The sequence below is a fragment of the Petaurus breviceps genome, unplaced genomic scaffold, assembly GCF_028583685.1.
Source record: "Petaurus breviceps papuanus isolate PSGF00001 unplaced genomic scaffold, PetGlider_PUasm1.0 90683, whole genome shotgun sequence".
NCBI lineage: Eukaryota > Metazoa > Chordata > Mammalia > Diprotodontia > Petauridae > Petaurus > Petaurus breviceps.
The window spans coordinates 4,229,143-4,247,149 of NW_027187308.1; the positions used below are offsets into that span (position 1 = coordinate 4,229,143).

The 18,007-nt window shown below is 33.4% G+C and overlaps 1 long non-coding RNA gene across 3 annotated transcripts in view; it reads right to left on the reverse strand.

Moving 5' to 3' along the window:
* Window positions 1-18,007, reverse strand: part of LOC138144016 (uncharacterized) — a 105,905-nt gene that overhangs the window by 20,400 nt on the left and 67,498 nt on the right. For all 3 annotated transcript variants that reach the window (XR_011163847.1, XR_011163846.1, XR_011163845.1), the window contains exons 2-3: window positions 7,803-7,889; window positions 6,707-6,784 (exon numbers count right to left, since the gene is read on the reverse strand). This is a non-coding gene — a long non-coding RNA (uncharacterized lncRNA). The remainder of the gene's footprint in view (window positions 1-6,706; window positions 6,785-7,802; window positions 7,890-18,007) is intronic.

Below are 18,007 nucleotides of genomic sequence, written 5' to 3' on the forward strand. Positions count from 1 at the left end.
GGTGGAATTAGTTTCCTAATATCTGAATAAATATATTCATTTCATCTTTGAAGAAGAGGGTTTGTTGTATTTTGTGATTCATCACTGGAAATACATCTGCATATCCATAGTAGCTGCCATGGGTATCATGTTGGTCATATATGAGGACAGATCAGGGGAGGTGGTGTACAGAAGAGAAACAATGGTGAAGAGGGAAAGTATGAAAGGAAAGAGAGGACAGATGGGAGGGAGAACAGGATGGAGGAAAATACAGAAGTAGTAATCATATCTGTGAGTATGAATGTGATGAACTCTCCCTAAAATAGAAGCACATGGCAGAGTGTATCAGAAGCCAGAATCCAACAATGTGTTGTTTATTAGAAACACACTTGCAACACAGAGACACACATAGAGTAAAGGTTAGGGGGTGGAGCAAAATCTATTATGCTTTGGGTGAATGGGGAAAAAAAGACAGGGTAAATCCTGATTTCAGACAAAGTAAAAGCAAAAATAGACCTTATTAAATGAGATAAAAAAGAACTATATCTTGCTAACAGGTACCATAGTCAATGAAGTCATATCAATTCTAAACATATATGCACCAAATGGTATAGCATCCCAATGTTTAAAAGAGAAATTAAGGAAGTTACAGGAAGAAATAGACATCAAAATAGTACTGATGGTGAACCTCAACTCTCCCCTCTCAGAACCTCAAAAATCCAACAAAAATAAGCAAAAAAGAAACTAAGGAGGCAAATAGAATATTTGAAAATTTAGATATGACTTACCTTCAGCAATATTTAGACATAAATGGTGACAACAATAATCAAATTAGAATAACAAGAAATAGTTTACCTGTCAGACTATAGGGAGGTGAAAGATTCATGACCAAACAAGAGATAGAGAGCATTACAAAATGTAAAATAGATAAATTTGATTACATTATTTTTTTAAAAAGCTTTTGCTGAGAAATCATAAAGGAATTATTAAAGTTGAACTGTTTACATGCCTACATGGAAAGATATTTGTAACTCATGAGACTTTTCTCAGTAATATGGAGTTGAAGGATAAATACACACACAGGCACACACATATACATACATACATATATGTTATATATGTATATATGTACATTACATATATGTGCATGAATGTATATATAGAGGGTATAGGGTAAGTTGAATGTGAAGGAATGATATCTAAAAATTTTAAGGTTTGAGAGAGCAATATATTGGGAGAAGGAGAAAGGGAATGATAGAATAGGGTAAATCATCTTGCGTAAAAGAGGCAAGAAAAAAACTGTTACAATGGAGGGGAAGAGGGAGAGGTGAAAGGGCATGAGTAAACATTATTTTCATTGGAATTGGCTTTAGGAGGGAATAACATACATGATCAATTGGATATTTTACTCTACAGAAAAGTAAGGGTGATGGAGCAAAAAAGGGGGGATGATAGAAGAGAGGTTAGACTGGAAAAGGGAGTAGTCAGAAGCAAACACTTTTGAAAAGGAACAGGGTCAAAGGTAAAAATAGAGTAAGTGAGGGGCAGGATGGGATGGAGGAATATATAGTTAGTCTTTCACATATCAGTATTATGGAAACATTTTGTATAACTACACATGTATAGCCTATATTGAATTTTGTCTTCTCAATGGGGGTGGTTGGGGATGGGCAAAAGGAGAGAGCATGGAACTCAAAGTTTAAAAAAAAACATTTCAAAAATTCTTTTTACATGCAACTGGGTAATAAGATACACAGGCAATGGTGTATAGAAATCGATCTTGCTCTACAAGAAAGTAAGGGGGAAGGGTATAAGGGGAAGGGCAGATTGGGGGAAGGGGTAATCATAATGCATGACATCTTGGGGTAGGGTAGAAATGGGAAGATGATTTGGAAATCAAAATCTTGTGGAAACGAATGTTAAAAACTAAAAATAAATAAATACATTCTAATAAAAAGGAAGAGGAAAGGCACAAAACAGCCAGTAATGGGGGAAAAAAAACCTTTTGCAGAAACAAAAAAACAATGCAAACAAAATTAGAAGGAAAGCAGAAAGCTGGAAAACAATCTTTATGACAAGTGTCTCTGATAAAGGTCTCATTCCTCAAATACAGAGTTACCTGAGTCAAATTTATAAGAATACAAGCCATTCTCTGACTGATAAATGGTGAAAAGATATGAACAGACAGTTTTCAGATGAAGAAATCACAGCTCTCTTTAAGCATATGAAGAATTGCTCTAGCTCACTTTTCATTAGAGAAATTCAAAGAAAACAATTCTGAGGTACCACTTCATACCTATCAGGTTGACTTCTTGTTATTGTTGTTTGTCTTTCATTCTTGAGAACCATTCTATCAGGAATATGATGCCACGACTTTCAAGGGAAATGTATTTAAATGTGGGAAGATTGTGCAAGGTCCCCAGTCTCACTCACTCCTCCAGAGCCATCTGGGTCTAGTGACCAGATACAGATCTGGATGACTGGACGTGACCCTCATCAGATTAATTAATATGACAAAGAAAGGAGAATGATAAATGTTGGTGAGGATGTGGGAAAATCAGAACACTAATGCACTATTGGAGCTGTGAAATGATCCTCTCATTCAAGAAATCAATTTGGAACTATGTCCAAAGGGTAGCCAAACTGTGTACACCCTTTGATCCAGCAATACCACTACTATGTCTGAATTCCAAACAGATCATAAAAAGAGGGAAATAATAATTATGGCAAACCTCTTCATGGGAACAAAATATTGGAAACTGAGGGGATACCTATCAATTGGGGAATGACTGAACAAGCTGTGGTATGTGAATATAATGTGATACTACTGTTCAAAAAGAAATGATGATGAACATGTGGATTTCAGGCAAACCTAGAAAGACTTGTATGAACCGATGAAAAGTGAAATGAGCAGAAGCAGAACATCATTTTGCACAGCAACATTGTGTCATGATCAACTATGAATAACTTAGCTCTTCTCAGAAACATAATGATGCAAGGTAAGTGCAAAGGACTCATGAAGGCAAATGCTATCCACATGCAGATAAAGAACATATGGACTCTAAATACAGATTAAAGCATACTTCTTTGACTTACTTTACTCTTTTTTTTCTTTTAATCTGTACCCTCTTTCACAATTGTGATAGACATGGAAATGTGTTTTATATGATAGCACATGTATAACCTATATCAAATTGCATACAAATTTTTGAAAGAGAGAAGGGAAGCGAGGAAGGGAGAAAAATTTGGAAATCAAAATCTTGTAAAAATGAATGCTAAAAATTGTATTGCCATGAAATTGTTGAAAAAAGACTATTGAAAAAGATGCCAACATGGAACAAATCATCAAAAAAATAAAGTACACATTATACAAATGAACAATTGTGACAAATGCTAACAGTTTGGTTTCCACAGATTCTTTAGGAACAATGGATGTTGCAAAGATAGATCTTACACAGGATGTGCAGGAATTTGTAAACCAGGGTGAGGGAGGCAGGGCAGAGTGACCCTATTCAATCATATAACTAGAAAAAATCTGTAAATTCCTCTTGGAGGGAGCCCATACTGAAACTGGCTTAAACTGACCAGGATCAACTGATGGTCACTGTCTTTTTAGTAATATGCATGCTTAACTAGTCTCATGCATATTAAATTACACACCTCACATAGAATTAGAGTCTCATTATCCACACATGGGAGCCATGTTAATCCATGTTTGGGAGGAGGGAAAGATTGAGGAGTGATGTGTAGTGGACAGGTCAGAAAGATTGTAATCCAGAAGAGATGGAACCAATCCGAGGGCTGAAGGGAGGGATCAGTCAGGCCTAGAAGCATAAAAGGGCTTGCATTTGACTAAGTCCCTGTACTCTCTCCATTCAAGGGTGCCCATTCCCTGGAAATATAAAATAAATGTAAACCAAAAGTATGAAAACCTTCTTGGCTTTCCAACGAATATTGTTTATTCCTAGACTAAGGATGTTTCTCACACAATTATGACTCGAAAGGATAGATATGAAAAGATACTCCCAATCCATCCTTTCATAGAAATATGAGGTTTATAAGAATTGTATATTTTACATATTTTTAGACTTTTTAAGTGTTTTCATTAGTTATCCTATTCTTTCCCTTAAAATTATTATTTGTTATATGTGATAATTCTCTGGGAGAGGAACAGGAACAGGTACTGGGGAATATAAAAAGCATATAAAAGCATATAAAAGCAAGAACCATCAAAAAATTTTTTAATTTACATTTTTAAAATTTATCTGTGATTCAGATTTTTTAAAAATATGGCTGTTGATAGTTTGGATTTCTTTCTCTAAAAACCACCTAATAATATTGCTTGACCATCTGAAGATTGGTGAATAGCTCTTACTGTTATAAATTCAAATCCATCTGTTATATACCTTGGAAATGAGAACTTTATTAGAGAAAATTACTGCAAAGTTTAGTTTTTTTTAATTTATTCCATCATTTACCAGATTCCTTTCTAATTTTAGTTACATTAGGTTTTTGATTTTTGCAAAAGTGCTAAAAAAAAGTGATAACAATTTTCCATTTTTCCTCTCTGATTATTCTATAAAGCAAAATGTAGGTTGCAAAAGGAAGACCCCAGTAGAAGAAGGTGAGCATAAAATGGAAAGAAAAGTTAGCTAAAATAGGATGTCCAAAACCAAGGAAAATGAAACATTCAGCATTCCTACAAAAGGAGATTCTTGAATGAATTATTGGAGAATGAATAGAAAGAGTGAAGGAGAGGGCTGCTGAAGCATAGTGATATGGTTAAATCTTTTGAATGTGTTCAACTAACTCCCAGAAGACCTCTATGAACTAATGGAGAATGAAATGCTTATAACCAAAAGAAGAATTTATACTTTAAAAACAACATTGTAAAAACAGTATAATTTTAATTTTACTTGTTGTGCCTTGATACATTTTTTCAGAAGTAATCAGCACTCTTAATGATGTTAATTCAATCTCATTCTATTTCCAATAAAATAGAAGACAGGAGATTATGTAAAATACCCTTAAAAGATTTGGTTCATTGAGCCTTAGAAATAGCTAATGGCTTCTTGTTATTATTTTCAGGATTAAAGAACTTTGATTTAGGGAGTGGAGACTAGTATCAGTGTAAGAATAGAATGACTGCTTGCCACCTCCCCCTTACTATCACTCTAAACCTGGGTTGTGGTCCCATGTGAGCTAAGTGGCAGAGATCTCATTCTAAATTGCTGGAACATGCTTATTCATTGTCCTGTTTGAATTGTTCCCTGAGTGCATTACTGTTAATCTGTCACAGTGACTTGCTTGATATTTTGACAAACAAAATTGCAAAGAAAACATAGTTAAGTATAACTCACACCTGGTCTGAAATGCATTTTGTTGCCATGAATGCAGGCAGACAGATTTCCTTCCAGATGGAATGGAGTATTTATCAGTACCCAAACATGTCAATGTCCAGGTGTTACAGCACTGTAGCAAAAACAAATTTTTTTAAAAATATTCATGCTATTAATCCACTTTATTAGTTTGATTTAGTTTTGGAAGTTCAATATAGACGCTCATACAACTTTCCAAGTATCTTTTTTTCTTGATTCTTGTCATTGGGTAAAATAACATTTCCCTATATCTTATGACTTCAATCTATGCTTAATTAACAAACTGACCAAAGTATAAATTATTCCTCTGATTTTCTCTGGATTTTAAAACTAGCTTTGTAACATAAATATCTCAAAAGTGCTTCCTGATGAACCCATATTTCTGTCTATTCTGCTTAAGAAAAATGAGAGGCAATGTGACTTTTGAAATTCATCACCTCTCTTTCCAAATGCTGACACTTCATGGTTTCTGAATTTTATCCACGATCATCATTTATAAAAAAACAAAAACAAAAACTTAGGACTGTGGAAGTTAAATTAACTATCCAAGGTCACATGTGTATTAAGTAGCAAAATTAGGATTAGAACTCAAATTCTTTGACTCCAACCAAATAGTATGATTTCTGAGACAACATCAGTAAATTACCATTGTTGTTTTGTCTTTTTATTTGTTGTTTGATGCCTGAGATAGCTCACGTCATTTAGGTCTAGTCCTTGCCTGTAAAAGAAAGACTAAGCTACTTAATATGTTACTAAAGGCCCTCCATAATTATTCCCTAAGATACTTTTCAACTATACATCACATTGTTTCAATGATATTTTCTCTACTCTCAATGAGCTGAAGTAACCCTAACAGGCTGGCCTAAAGTAGCTTTTTCTCCTTTATACCTTTGCACCTTTACTATATTAATGTATATAAAAGTTATATTAAGTAGCAGCCCCACTCCACCCCCACTAACTCTTATTTATTAGTCTACCAAAATGCTTCAGTTTCTTTCACATGTATTTCCACCTTTCATTATCTCCTATATCCTGTATTTATATTGTTGATTTTTTTAATCCAAGTGTAGAATTGTCATTTATCCCTATTAAATTTCATCTTCATAGATTAGCCTCAACATTTTAGTCTTTCAGGATCTTTTTGATTGTTGGTTTAACTAGCTAAAATATTCAGTGTCTGACACTCTAATATTTTGTATATGTACACATTTGTTAAGCAAGTCATTCATATTTTTATAAAGATATTGATAGATTTTATTAAGTCTCAGCAATGAATAGATTTATTAAAAAAAAAGACCTCATTTAGAACAATACTCTTGGGATATAAGCATTTACTTGGTCAAACTTACTTAATTGCATGATCATAGAGTCCATATGGTCTTATCTTGCACAAAAAGACATCACAAGATACTTATTCCAATCTCTTCCTGAAATAGATAAACAATATGTGTTTGGCATGCTTTTTGTCTCTAACTCTATCAACCTCTTCAGAAAGTATATAAAATCTCTAGGGTGTTGGGTGGGGTAGAGGGAGGGAAAAAAGGGGAAAATGTACATGATTATTATATATTTAAAAGTAAGAGCAAGTTTTATATAATAAATTTGCAGTTTCATATACAATATTTTTTTCTGTTCTACCATATAATGGTAATGCTTCTCTTTTTTAAGTTCAGACTAAGTTAATTTAAAAAAAATGAAGTATAAAAATTACTTTGCTACAATCTTATACTTAGGGAACTGATATATTTCTTCTAACCCATTGCTGCCTTTTCTAAGTATTCACAATCTATTTAATCATATGTTTGAGGATTTTTTTTTTCTGCGAATGAAATTGTGTTCTAAAAGTTCCTAGAATCGACCTTCCCTGCCAAAAAAACCTTTTTGAAAACCAAAACTCTTGCCCATCTCTACTAATAGAATTATAATGACTCAAGAATTGAAAAGAAGTTCAGGGATTATCTAATCCACCCAATATATAAGTAAGAATGCTTTCTCCAATTTAGTTTAGCAAATATTTATAATATCATTTCTGAGAAGGGGTCATCTAGCTTGTGATTAAATACCCCCCAGTGAAATGGAGCCCCTGACTTTCCAGAGCAGTATATTATAAATGGTTTCTAACAACCCTTTCAACTATAAATCAATCCTCTAACCTTTGAAGAATAATGGAGTTTGGAGATCTAGAAAACTCATAGGCAGCATTAAGAGACAATACATGGCGTGAAGATTGTGATAGTCATGTTTCATGCTGCTATGATAAGATCACATATGTGATATTCTTTTGGATAGAGCTAATATTTAGAAAGTTTTTCCTTGCCATTAAGCCTAAACCTATTTCTTTCCAACTTGCACTTATTGCTGCTACTTCTGCATTCTAGGAGGAAAGATGACAAGTCTAATATTTTTTACATTACTTTTATGAATAAATATCACCAGTTCACTCACCTCATGTGATTTATAAGTCCATTCACACCCTTTTCCACTTCCACTGGACTTGTTCTACTTTGTCAAAATCCTCCCTAAATGTAGCACCTGAAGCCAAACACAGTAATAATAAAAATAAAACAACAGCTGTCTATTCTCATAAACCAATTCTTTGAAAATATCCCTCTTCTTATTCCCAGCAATGAACTGTAGAAGTTAAGTGTTTTGCCCAGGGTTACAATCTGGCCTTAGATGAATGGGGTTCTCCTTGACTCCAGGCAAATGTGAACTGATCTGAGCAAAGTACAATGAGACTATTACAGTCTTCATCCCACATATTTGTCTATTATTGCAGTGTATGAATGTTCTGGAACGCTTCTGATTCTCCAGTATTCTGATCCTAGGACTTAGAACTCAGAGAGACCTTAGAGATCATCTAGTCCAAATTCTCATTTGTAGGTCAGAAAACTGAGGCCCATAGAATTTAAATAACTTCCTCAAGCTTGCATACATATTAAGAAACAAATGAGAATTAGAACTCAAGTTCTATGACTCCTAACAAATAGTATGATTTTTGAGATAACATCTATAATGGTCATTTTTGTTGTCCCTATCATTTTTTTTTTCATTTTTCAGTACCTGAGATAGATCACTTCATCAAGATACAAATCCATGAATTCATTTATAGCAGCCAAATGGTTTTTTGTTGTTGCTGTTTTTTGTTTATTTTTTCTATCTTCTTTCTCATAGTTATATTCAGGTTTAAATGAGATGTTTGTGACAGCAATCTGTAAAAGGTAAAGTGTTAAATAAGCTGAATTGTGACTATAGCTGCTATTAAAATTTATTACTATTGCCACTTACCTTAAGGCTCAATTTCTTCTTTTTAAGAAAAATTATTTTTTATCTCGATATAACATATTTCCCAAAAATCATCAAAAAAACTCTCATGAAATGGTTAAGACAAAATGTCTAATGACAGGATTGTATATGCTTCATGGAACATTTGTATTTTATTGCTTCCTAATAGAAAAGAAAGATGTGAAACTACAACTACATGAAAAAGTATCTGGGGCAAATTCAATGAGCAGTTCAGGGTGGGGGAATAAGAGGAGGGAGGTTTTCAAAGAATAAGTTGAAGAGAACAGGTGGGGTAATGCAGAGAATAGTTTCACCACAGGCACCAAAAGGCAGGGAGAGAATATAGGTTCCCCTTCCCACTCCCCAGTAGAGATTGTTTTGTAATGCAGATCAAAGGATATGGGTTCATGGTAATGGGACCCTCAAATAGGAAGGAAGAGGTAAGCATGCCCCATGCCATGTTTTCTATATTAAAAATGTTTTAATAGCTTTTGTGTACTATTTCTGGTAATGTTATATTCAGTTTAAAAAAATTGAGAGACAAAAAATATTCAGGCTATTGTTATCTATAAAATGTTAAGAGATCTAGAAGAAAACTCCACATGCTTCTATGCCTCCATAGGGCCATGAGGGTCAGCAACTGCTGTGGGGAAGAAAGCATGGAAGCATATCTTCTTGGGAGGAAGAACTCCCAAAATCACAATGACTGCATGGACAGTCATGTTTCTGAAAGAATGTATCCTTTAACTTTGAAAAGTATAAAAATAAATTTGACCATTTTTTTTAGGTTCAAATTGTATTGCTGCTTTGTTTTCACTGCTTTCATTGTTTTAATCAGTATGTAGGTTGTTCATTTGGATTTTCTTCACTATGTATAACTTCATACAAGTCTTCCTATATTTATCAAATTGTTATATTCATCATTCTTTATGGTTCAGTTAGATTCCACTATTTTCATGTACCATAATTTAGACAGTTTCAAATCATTGAAAATATATTGTATTTCTACCTTCTTATTGAAATGCCCATGGCCTCATATACTAAGCCCCCATATGTAACAAGTTTGGAAAATTACTGAAATCCTCCTGAACTCTTATGTGACTAGCCAGGGGCCCCAAAGACTATCTTGAACTTGACCAAGCCTGCTGTTGCACCAGATAAGTGTGACACTCTTTGTATCTGACCCCTGCTGTAACTTTTCTGTACCCTGCACACTTAGATAAGCTTGTGGTTTTTGCCTTTATATAACCTGCCTTGACCATGGCTCGGGGCAGCTCACGGAGCCTAGCTCCTGAGTCTGCCACCGGCTAATAAACGCTCCCTGAATTGGCTTTATCTAGTCTCGATCTCTGTTCAGTCTAGGTGTCCATTTCATTATCATTGCAAAAAATGCTGCTATGAATATTTTTCCACTATGAATCTCTACTTGCACTAAATAATCTCCCTAGGGCTAAGTGCTAGTAGTGAAGTCTCTGGGTCAAAGTGCTTAAATTTTCCTTGAATAACTTCAAATTGCCTTACAAAATGCTTGAACCAAATCATACCTTCACCAAAGTGAATTGGTATATCTGTCCCAAAGCTTCTACTGATGGAGTGCTTGGATTCCAGCCCTGGGATCATATCTCATCCCAGTCCAAAGCTGCTATTTTTGGCAATAACTCACGAGTGGGCCCCAGTGACGAAAACTACCTCTCCCTGTTATAAGAACAAGTTGACCTTTGTAGAATTTCTCTTGTATAAACAAAACTGTATTCTACCAGCAGAACTTTCATGTACTGATTACCACAGTTATCATATACATTCCAGTGGTCAAGCTATAGACATCAACTTTCAAGGCTATCTTGTTACAGACAGCAGTCCAAAAAACACATCCTTAGAAACCCTGCATGAGGGTAATGCCCAAGACACAGAAACAGTATGTTCCTTTAAGAGCTAATTACTTCTTTATTCTGTCCCTCACCACCTAATTAACATACTTGGCACACCATTCACTGAACTTTTTCTATATAAGCTTTAGCATCACACCTATTAGGTTGCAAATTCCCTAAATTGCTCTGCCCACTTTATTAGCATTACAATAAACTTTTGCAACTTGACTAGAAGACTGAATTCCAGGCAACATATGAGGAGTTTTCTCCTTGATCTTTTAACATCTTATAGATACCAGTCCTGTGTGGGATGAATATTTTTCTTGTATCTGAATTTTTTTAAACTGAATATAACATTACCAGAAATATTATATAGTATAATAGTATACAAAAGCTATTAAGACATTTTTAATATAGAAAACATCACATAGATATGTTGAATATAAAGATTATTATCACAGAAAAACCAAAAACCATACATGATAAATTAGAAAACATATTGTTTCAAAATACCTATTATTATAAGTAGTAATTATTTCACAAAAAATGGAAAAATAAAACTACAGGTCTGAAGTAATTGAAATTAGAATAATCCAAAACTGCTGTTTAATCTTGAAAAATTACAGAAAAAAAATTTGTCATTGTCATAGTCATTTATAAGCATTGTCCAATTTTTTGTGATCACATTTTTGGGGTTTTCATGGCAAAGATACTGGAGTGGTTTGCCATTTCCTTCTCCAGCTTATTTTACAGATAAGGAACTCAGGTATTTTTAAATTTAGAGTTAATTTTGAGCTCATGAAAATGAGTCTTCCTGACTCCAGGCCTGGCACTCTATTTACTATGCCACCTAGCTCTTTATAAGATAGAATAGTATGTTACAAACCATAAATGAAATTTTTTTGCTCAAACAAACTCAATGCAACTAATATTGGATGGAAAGCAGAAAGCTGGGGAACAAATTTTACAGTCAGTGTTTCTGATAAAGGCCTAGTTTCTTAAGTGTATAGAGAACTGAGTCAAATTTATAAAAATGTAAGTCATTCTCCAATAGATAAATGGTCAAAGAATATGAACAGGCAGCTTTAAGATGGCCATATGAAAAAATACTCTAAATCACTATTGATTAGAGAAATTCAAATTAAAATGACTGTGAGATGCCACTTCACACTCACCAGATTGGCTAATATAGTATAAAAAGAAAATAATATATGTTGAAGATGTGAGAAAATTGGGATACTACTTCATTGTTGTTGGAGCTGTGAACTGATTTAAACATTCTGGTGAGCCATTTGGAAATACGACTAAAGGGCTATAAAACTGTGCATACCCTTTGATCTAGTAATACCACTACTAGGTGAGTTTCCCAAACGGATCCAAAAAAAGGGTGGGGGGAGGAACCTATGAAGATAAAAATATTTATAACTGCTTCTTTGCAGCTGACTCCAAAGACAAGGTGATACTTCTCATTGCTCTCTACCTATGCCTTTTAACCCAATTCCCCTAATCTTTTCCAATAACTTTTTCACTCCTTTTCCTATTTTCAAAGAGTATTTTCCAGTTGTTTACCCATAGCCAGGACTCAATCTTTAAAAATTCTTCACTTGAAACTCTTATTTCCTAAATCTATGCCCCTGCATTGTTTCTCTATTCTCTTCACTTCTCAAATTCTACCTATACTCATATCTACTTCTTTACTATCTACTCACTTCTAAACTCTTCAAAAAATGACACTAAATCGAACCATTCATAAGAAATTGCTACATCAAGGATTATAAATGATCCCTTCATTTCAAAATATGTTTTGTTTTGTTTTGTTTTTATCAATCCTCCTCATCCTTAATATTTCTTTAGTTTTTAACTCTTATTACCACTTCTTCATCCTGGATGATCTCCTCTCCTGTGACTAAGATTGTACTCTTCTGGTTTTTTTCTTATATCTTCTCTTTTTCCTATATCATCATGCAATTCTTGACTCCTAAGCATGATCATCCCTCTGAAGGTAGTCCTTAGCCCTATTTTTTCTTTGATTACATTTTCTTCTCTAGTGTTCTCATTATATCTTACACAGATGATTTTAATCTCATGCACACAATGAACCTATTTAATTACTACCCTTAATTTCTTTCCTGAATGGACCCCCAAGTTCTTGTTAAACATCTCTTTTTGTATATTCTATCAATATCTCAAGCATCCCAATAATCTACTTTCGCAACTTTGGATTCTTCTTTCATGTTTCTTGGTTACACATAATTATCTAACTACTTGCCAAGACTTGTAAATACTGTCTTCATGACATTTTTTACATTAATTTACATCTCCTCACACTCATTATAATCACTCAAAATCAGGTACTTATCACTCCTTTCTGGAGATATTCTAATAATCTGCTAATTGCTCTTCCTACCACTAATCTCTTCTTTCTCCAATCCATCTTTACTCAGTTATCCATATCATCTTCATAGTGCAAATATTTAACAAATTCAGTATTTTCTCAAAAACCTTCAACAATTACTTCATGAATATCAAGCAATAGGTCTTTGTTTTTATTTGTTGACTCATGTTATTTGTTTTTTTTAATCAATTAAAAAGCATTTCCCCCCCTCTCCCAGTTCCTCCTTCTAGCTTTTTTAACATACATACATACATGCATACATACATATATACATACATTCATATAATTGCATTGTGGTCATCAAAATGATATTTCTGCTTTTGTGCACTTTTGTAAGGTTTTATATTCCAAAATGGTTAATGTCTTTAAAGAACTTATACATAGTTGAGAAATATGTATACTCCTTTCTTCATATTCCTATTCAATAACTTCCAGAGATCTATCATATTCATTTTTTTTCTAAAATTATATTCATTTCCTTAACATTTGACTTATTTATTTTCTGACAGATGTGTCTATGTCTGGAAGGGCTATATTGAGAAACCCTACTATAAAATTTTTCTATGTATTTTCTCTGTAACTTGTTAAGCTTTTTAGTTAAATATTTAGATACTCTGCCATTCATTGCATATTTGTTGTGTCATTATTTCTTTGACTATGGTACTTTCCAGAACAACTAATTTACTTATATTTTTATCGTATTATTATCTTATTCAAATAAGTCCATTTTTATTAGTGCCTTGTCTGAGAATGTTCTCTACCATAGCTATATTTTAGTTCACTGAAGCTTAATACCTTTTTTTGCCGGTACCTTATCCTTAATTCTATTTGAGTTTTTTGTTTGTTTCTTTGTTTCAGGTGTGTTTCTTATGACTATATGTGTGTTTCTTATGACTATATGTAGGGAGTCTGATTTACAATTCTTCCTGCTATTATCTTCCATTTAATGAGTGATTTAGATTCATTTACATTCTCAGTTAAAAAAAAAAATTTGTGTATTACTCATCATATTATTCTCAGATACATTCCTTTGCTTGTTTGCCACCTCCTACTTACAAGAATAATACTCTTGAGAGAAGAGTATATTTAGCATCAATATACTTTGCTTGATGTAATTAGCTTCTGCTCAGCTGCTTTTCCTTTCTTCCTCTTATCCAGACTGTTAACATGGCTTCTAACCCTTTCTTACCCTCCTTTTGGACCCATCTTTGCAATCTAACAAAATGTTAAATTTGATTGTTAATGTGATTATTACTATTTCTTCATGGAATCTGCTGTCCCTTTTATTTCTACCTCTTTTCTCCCTAGTGTATCAATGCTTGAATTTACTTCATTGTCACACCCATTTTTTTTTTTTTGCTGTGTTCTGTTCTCTATTGACTGATATGCTCAGATGAAGGTGAAGTTCAAAATATATCTTCTCCCTCCACCCTTTCCTCTTCTTCTGTATAGTTTTCAACTTATTTACCCTAATTACGCGATAAATTAAGTTGCTCCACCCTTTCACTTCTTTATTTTCTACTGTTTTCTTTTTCCTATCTCTTTCCTACTTTTAAGACTGTCATAACAATTTAAATATTCCTAGACTCTCAGTCTTATTTAAATACCTCTGTGAACTTCAAGGACATGAGGACTTGGAGATATTTCCCTTTTTTACAGGCCTTCACCTTTTTTAGAATGTGAAAAGTTCATCTTTTTATAGTTTCATCAAATTGTTTATTCATAGCTATCTTTTTTTTTTAAAGCAACTGAAGTTAAGTAACTTGCTCAAGGTTACACAGTGCAATGGAAATGCAGATTTAAAGATCTTCCCTGCCCCTAGGCTAAAGTGCACCTGAAGCCTGGGGTGGGAGGCTTGTTTTTCAGTAGATACTTCTTGATTGGCCAGTGAGTCAATAAGGTTGTTACATTCTCTGAGTCAGGAGAAGGCTATATAAGCCCTGATGTGTAGCTTTGTTTTGGGACTCACCTTGAGAAGTGTTCTGTGATTTGATCTGAATTCTGGGAAGCCATTGTTGAGAGTCCCCCGGCTTTGAAAAACCCAGATGTGGAAACCCAGATGTTGACTGGGTATGGATGTAATGGTTGGACAGTTTGGAAAGCTGTGTACTTGCTTTGTTTCTGTCTTGATAATTCTGCCTGTATGCTTTGAAGTTCGGGTTGCTGACCTTTTTCCCCTGAACAAGGTAAACGATATATGTCTGACTGATTAAAGTAAGCTTGTTAACCCATTTTGAGTTGCTTTCCTTTAACAAAGCAGATCCAAGAACCTGGGTGAGCAGCCACCCTGGAGACGCTGGGGTGCCTGCTGCTACACACAGCCAGGTCTTTCTGGGTGGGTGCTAAGTGTCTGAGCCCAGGTGCCGGTGCTCTTACTCGCTGTGCTGCCTGTAGCTATCATATATATATATATATATATATATATATATATATATATATATATATATATATATTTATATATAGACCCTGTAGCTATCTTCTTTATATTTATCTTTGACCTTGTGTTATATATCCTTTTTTCATATTCATGATTTATTTTTTTTACATTCTTTTCTTTCTGAATTTTGAGTTTCAAATTTTCTCTCTCCCTTTTACTATTCACCTACCCACTGAAAGGACAAGCAATATCGTATCAGTGTGAAATGTGAAATCAAGCAATTGCCTTATTAAAAAAAAACAATAAAAATAAAGAAAGTGAGAAAATCATACCTCAATATGCACTCAGAGTCCACCAGTTTTCTCCCCAGAGGTAGAAAGCATTTTTTTTTCCTCATGAGTCCTTTGGAATTGTCTTGTATCATTATATTCTCCAGAGTAGTCAAGTATTTCATAGTTGATAATCATTTTAGCATTGCTTTTATTGTGCATAATGATATTGCAATTCTTTTCACTTCACTTTGTACTAGTTCATGCAAGCCTTGCCAGGTTTTTTTGAAACCATAGTCTTTGTCATATCTTATAGTACCCCCTCATGGCCATATGCCACAACTTGTTCACCTTTCCTAAATTGATGAACATTCCCTGGATTTCCAACATTTTGCCACCACAAAAAATACTGCTATAAACATTTTTTGTATTTATAATTTTTTTTTTCCTTTTTCTTTGATTTCTTTGGGATATAGACCTAGCACTAGTATTGCTGGGTAAAAGGGTATGCATGGTTTTATAGTCCTTTTGGCATAGTTCCAAATTGTTTTCCAGAATAGATGGACCACTTCCCAAATTCACTAATAATTCATTTTTGTACCTATCTTTCTTTCATCTCCTATGGCATCTATCTTTTCTGATAGGTGTGATGTGGTATCTTACAGTGGTTTTAATTCATATTTCTCTAATTAACAGAGATTTAGAGCATTTTTATATGGTTATAGATGGTTTTTCTTTCTTCTTCTAAAAGCTACCCATTCATATCCTTTTACCATTTTTCAATTGGGGAATGGGTCTTATTTTTATAAATTTGATTCAGTTCTGTACTCAGCATATATTTGACAAATGAGATCTCTATCAAGAAACTTGCTCTAAAAATTTTTAATACCTTGATTGTCAATGTTATCTCTTTGGCAAAATTTCATTTCCTTGCTTATTTCTTTGGATTAGCTCCACTTTTTTCAACTTTTGCTTTGTCTGATATCAAGATTTGTTTGAATGTAATTGCCTTCCATGCTCCTCACTTTCTCTTTCATTATAAAAATGAATTCATCTCCATTTACAAAATTTCATTCATTGCATGCCTCTTTTATGTGAGAAAAATTTCCCCATTCTACCTCTTCCTTCCCCCTTCTCTCAGTGTATTATTTTTTCCTCCCTTTATTTTTTGTGAGGAGATCATCCTAACATAATCAAATCACCCTCAAGTCCTTTGTTAACTTCTTTCAAATGGCTTAATAATGATAGAGTTTTTAGAACTTACAAACACTATCTCCACATACAGGAATGTAAAGAGTTTTAAACTCGTTGGATGCTTTGTAATTTCTCTTTCATATTTACCTTTTATATGCTTCTCTTGTGTCTTCTGCTTGAATTTAAAATTTTGTGGTCAGTTCTGATCTTTTCCTCAGGAATAACTGAAAGTCTTCTATTTCATTAAATATTCACTTTTCACTTAAGGATTGCACCCAGTTTTACTGGGGAGGTGATTCTTGGTTGTATTCTTAGCTTCTTTGTCTTTTATAAAGAATATCATATTCCAAACCCTCTGCTCCTTTAACATGGAAGCCAATAAATCTTATGTTGTCCTGATTGTGGCTTCATGATTTTTTAGTTATTTCTTTTTGGAATTCTGCTATAATTGGGAAGTCATTTTGGGATCACTTTCATAAGGTGATTGGTAGATTCTTTCCATTTCTATTTTATACTCTGAATCTAAATATGAGGGCAGTTTTCCTTTATAATTTTTCAAAATATGATTTGTAGGCTCTTTCCTTGATCATGGCTTTCAGATAGTCCAATAATTATTATATGATCTCTTCCTGATCTATTTTCCAGATTAGTCATTTTTTCCATTGAGATGTTTCACATTTATTCTTTTGATTTTGTTTTATTATTTCTGGATTTCTTGTGCAATAATTAGCTTTCACCCGCCCAAGACTAATTTTTAAGAAATTAATTTCTTCCATAATATTTTGTACTTTTTTTTCCTTTTGATCAATTCTGCTTTTTAAGGAATTCTTCATTGAATTTTAAGTACTAGTTTTTTCCATTTGATCTACATTGCTTTAAAAGAAGTCGTTCAGTGATTTGTTTGTTCCTCTTTTATGATTGGATCAACTCTGTTTTTTAAGGCATTGTTTTCTTCAATAATATTGTCTCTCTTTTACCTAGTTGTTTATTTTCTCTCTCTCTTTTTTAATAATTTACTGGCATATTTTTCACATCTTTTCCAAAAATTTCTTCTACTGCTCTTCTCTTTCTTTATTCCAGGAATTCTTTTTGGGCTTTGAGACAGAGGTTTTTCTTTCAGTTGTTTTTTTTTTTTTATTTTTTAGGGCGGGGTGGTGAATGCGATTTTCTCTTTTTTTTTTTTTTTTTTTTTTTTATTTTTCCTTTTCCTCCCCCCTTGTTCTTTTTTACTTTAAATTTTTTTTTGTTTTCTGTTTTTTTTT